This window comes from Gymnodraco acuticeps, unplaced genomic scaffold (genome assembly GCF_902827175.1).
Source record: "Gymnodraco acuticeps unplaced genomic scaffold, fGymAcu1.1, whole genome shotgun sequence".
Taxonomy (NCBI): domain Eukaryota; kingdom Metazoa; phylum Chordata; class Actinopteri; order Perciformes; family Bathydraconidae; genus Gymnodraco; species Gymnodraco acuticeps.
In genome coordinates, this window is record NW_022991762.1 from 60,001 (window position 1) to 64,656 (window position 4,656).

The 4,656-nt window shown below is 44.1% G+C and overlaps 1 protein-coding gene across 1 annotated transcript in view; it reads right to left on the bottom strand.

The window, feature by feature from the left end:
- diras1b (DIRAS family, GTP-binding RAS-like 1b) overlaps window positions 1-1,053 on the bottom strand; it is a 20,925-nt gene extending 19,872 nt beyond the window's left edge. Inside the window, exon 1 of the mRNA XM_034199389.1 lies at window positions 861-1,053. The gene's annotated coding sequence lies outside the window, so the exon portion shown is untranslated. The remainder of the gene's footprint in view (window positions 1-860) is intronic.
- Between the last annotated feature and the right edge of the window lie 3,603 nt (window positions 1,054-4,656).

A 4,656-nucleotide genomic window follows, 5' to 3' on the forward strand; every position in this document is an offset into this window, starting at 1 on the left:
GTTTGCCGTAGTATTGAGTCATTTCTGTGTTAGGCTTGAGCAGCAGAAGTGTTCTTATGCAACCAAAGTAGCCCTTCAAGACAGACAAACACATCGACAGGCTGGCAGGACACTGACACCCCCCCCCCCCCCCCCCACACACACACACACACGCACACACACACACGGCCTGAATGATGCACTACTCCTTGTCCATGTCATGACGGCTCTGCTCTCCACGAGATGCGCATAAAACAGCCCGTCAGGCATGGAGGAGAAACACAGATGGAGGATTAGCCATGACATTTGCCACAGAAATCGGGCTTTCTGCGTCACGCTGGCGTCATTATTATTACTGTATAGTCTAATGTTGACGTGCATTAAGGGGTGGCAGCGAGGAGGAGAGGGCTTGGAGTCGGAGCGCCAGATTGGTTCCGCAACGCCATTACAGACCACCATACTGGGTTCATTCATAAATACCAGAGGATCGCCATCTCGCAACGGTGCCATCATTTCGCAGTCGCAGCGAAAGCCCCCCTCCCTTCCCTTTACTCTTCAAAGCAATAATCCCAACAACACCCTCACATCTCACCCCCTCTCTTTCCTGCTGACTGCCAATATGGCTGTGCGGGCATAAGGCTACATACAATGATAGAGTAACGATAGAGGTTATCAAACAACAAATGTGTTGCGTGTTAGCAGCCGGTGTGCATGCGTTTAAATCAATCTGATGCATAATGGAAATAAAATGTTCTGTCCCCGGATGGAGCAGCAGGGATCGTGTGTGCCCAGCAGCCAGCAGAAGGACCGCGGTTACGCCACTGAATACCAACATCTACCCTCCATGTAGGGATGTGGTGCCGAGCAGCATCTCTCCATACCTGGTCGTGAAGTATAGCTCCGCTTCAGGCTCGTCCTCGGTTCAGACGGATGTAAGACAAACGCCGAAAGCGTCTTAAAGCATTTTACACGGTTCATGTAGCGCTCATGTCGTCCGATTTCCAAACACCACCAGCAGACTCTCTCTCTTCCTCTCTCTGCCTCTCTCTCGCATATAGGACGTGGGAGGTGCTATGCCCTCTCCCTTTTCTGTCCACACTGGATTTTCTTTCAGTTTATACACTTCCTACTGGTTGGATGCCAGCAAAAAAACATATTTAAAACAGACTTCCTCCTATTTAGAAATACAAAATATTTAAGTGCAACTGTGGGAATGTTTGGATTCAACGTTAAAAAGAATCAAAGAAAAATGTGCATTCATATTTAAGAGACTTCACAAGCCCCCCCCCCCCCATAATCCTAATATTGATTATGACGAGCCTCAATCTTTTGTGAAATATAACATAAACCTAGTAGATGGTCCCCAAGGAAAACAAATCACATTGAAGCAGCCCAATGGATGACATACAGAGCACAGTCAATCCATTTCATTTCCAAATGTCAACGTTTTAGCCACAACCAAGTATCTATGAGATATAACAGGCTAAGGCAGATTTGCAAATGTGACATGCAAAATAAACAAGTTAAATGTATAAAAGTTAGATTCAGGCATTTGACTAACAATCTTACATTTGTGTTTCTACCATGAATACCCTATAGGCAATATAGGCAAACAGACCTCAAGTAGGCCTTCGGGTTTAAAAATAACAAATAATACATAAATCAAATCAGAAATATAACTGCATCAATCAAGCAGATGTGTCTAAGGAAAGTCGAAATACCAAATTAGATGCATTGTATTCAGTTATATAAGAAAGGTTATATGGAGTGAGATATAGGGCTTTTAATCTTATAACTAAATATATATTAAAGGGAACAAATAAATCACATCTCTTGTTGTCTGATCAGTACCATGGACAGCGACCTGATTTTGTTTCAGCACCCCACACACAGAGAGAGAGAGAGAGAGAGAGAGAGAGGAGAGAGAGAGAGAGAGAGAGAGAGAGATGAGAGAGAGAGATGAGAGAGAGAGAGAGAGAGAGAGAGGGAGAGAGAGAGAGAGAGAGAGACATGAGTAGAGTATAGCTGCACGTGCACTTACTGATAATACAGACATAATAACACAGCAAGATTACATGTAATGGGCGGATAGGAGGGATTGCAGAGTCGATAAACCAGGACGTATATCAGCCCAGTATCAGCACGCACACAATAATTCGCAGCAGGAATGAAAACGTTACAATAACTTCGTTTAAAACCACAAACAAGAGTGAGGAAGCCTAGCTCTGGTGCAAATAAAGACCTGTAATGGAGTCAGACCGGGCCTGGTTCTGTACGTGACGGGCTCACTGTATGACTCACCCTCTCTCCATGCACCAGGCCTCTGTCGCCCTCTGTCTGTGAGCATGGGAGCTGCAGGAGAGAGGCAGACAGTGGGGATACCAATAAGCATTGGGTCAGTTGGGAATGAGATCATGAGCAGGAGAAAAGATCATGCAAGAATAGGAGATATAGCTTTAAAGGTACCACATTATACAGTTTTTCATCAATATATTACAGGTCTCAGATATAGACAAAACATGTCTCTGAAGTGTTTGGCTCCAAACACCAAACAGATCATTGCAGCATCCCATAATCCCCTCTGTTTCAAAAGTGCTGATTCTCTGTCTGTTACTTTACTTTTGGCAATAGATAGATGGGTGGTAGGTAGGTAGGTAGGTAGGTAGGTAGGTAGGTAGGTAGGTAGGTAGGTAGGTAGGTAGGTAGGTAGGTAGGTAGGTAGATAGATACTTTAATAATCCCAATTTCGGAAATTATTTTTGTTACAGGAGCAGTGTGTTAAAACAACATTAAAATACAAATACTTAAAAAGTTGAATAGAGTTAACAATGAAAAATAGTATATCAGATATAAACAATTCTGGATAATTAAATTGTTCTTTAAAAAAGTCAAACATACTGCTGTAGCAGTAATATAGGCTTATTTGCAAATGCCAATGTTTGCAATTTTTTTCCATCTATTTGCAGAAAACATCAAATCTCTCCTGTGGTGAAATTAACATATTTATGTCAGATGCAGGGACAGAATATCATGCTTTTCCATATCGGCGCATTCACTGGGAAAGAAAAATATTCAAAATAGCTTACATCCTACCATCAAACTCAAATCAGGTATAAAAAATGATATTCTAATCTAATATTCTTCCACAAACATTGGGTGATCACAAAACACGAGAGTCTACAGTGGTGCTTTGAGCTAAATACTAACATTGGGATGCTAACATTGACAATGACCTGTATAGCAGTGGCGGTTCTAGACCAATTTGACTGGGGGGGGCCAGTTATTTTCTGAGGGGGGCACAATAAATGCAGGACGAAAAAGAGAACTAGACAGTATGAAGTAATTGCGCATAAGAAAACAATGCAATACAGTTATTGGTATTTGTTTCAGTACACTTATTTATTTCAGATAGATCTTATAGTTATTACTGTTAGCTTCAGCTTAAGTTATAGTGCAATGTTTGCACTAACACCATATTTATATAAAAATAAAGGCAATGAACAGTTACATCTCTACTTTACATAAGGGTGTCTGCACATCTCACATTACAGCAACAAAATCCTGCGGTTTTTGGCAAACCGAGTACCAGAAAATATACATTTAAAAAAAAGAAAACAACTTTTCATTGTTAGGGGGGCCACAGGTCAGTGTTAGGGGGCACTGGCCCCCCCTGCCCCCTAGAACCGCCCCTGCTGTATAGCATATGTAATATTTACCAATATCTTAGATTTGTATGTCTACATTTGCCAAGTAGAATTTAAGAGTAAGCTGAGCTGAGGTGGAAAAACAAAAAAGTAACACTAAGACATGAGTACACCAGATGATGCCTCTTAGGAAAAGTCACCAAAGTCAGTCAGGGTTCATCGTCTGGAAAGTGTGAATGTATGTGCCAGACTTCATGGCAATGCATCTATACGCTGTCAAGACAAAACTAAAATATTTACCTGTTGGTGACACTATGGTTCTCAGCAGGAAACCGATGGACTGTCCACTTCCAAGTAGGGAATGAGTCCTTACCCCAAGTGAAGGAGTTCAAGTATTTCGGGGTCTTGTTCTCGAGTGAGGGAACAATGGAGCGTGAGATGGGCCGGAGAATCGGAGCAGCGGGAGCGGTACTGCAGTCGCTTTACCGCACCGTTGTGACGAAAAGGGAGCTGAGCCAGAAGGCAAAGCTCTCTGTCTACCGGGCCATTTTCGTTCCTACCCTCACCTATGGTCATGAAGGATGGGTCATGACCGAAAGAACGAGATCGCGGATACAAGCGGCCGAGATGGGTTTTCTCCGCAGGGTGGCTGGTGTCTCCCTTAGGGATGAGGTGAGAAGTTCGGTCATCAGGGAGGGACTCGGAGTTGAGCCGCTCCTCCTTCGCGTCGAAAGGAGCCAGTTGAGGTGGTTCGGGCACCTAGTTAGGATGCCACCTGGGCGCCTCCCTAGGGAGGTGTTCCAGGCACGTCCAGCTGGGAAGAGACCAAGGGGTAGACCTAGGACCAGGTGGAGGGATTATATCTATTCGCTGGCCTGGGAGCGCCTTGGGATCCCCCAGTCAGAGCTGGTTGATGTCGCCAGGGAAAAGAAAGTTTGGGGCTCTCTGCTGGAACTGCTACCCCCGCGACCCGACCACGGATAAGCGGCAGAAGATGGATGGATGGATGGATGGATGGATGGATGGTGACACT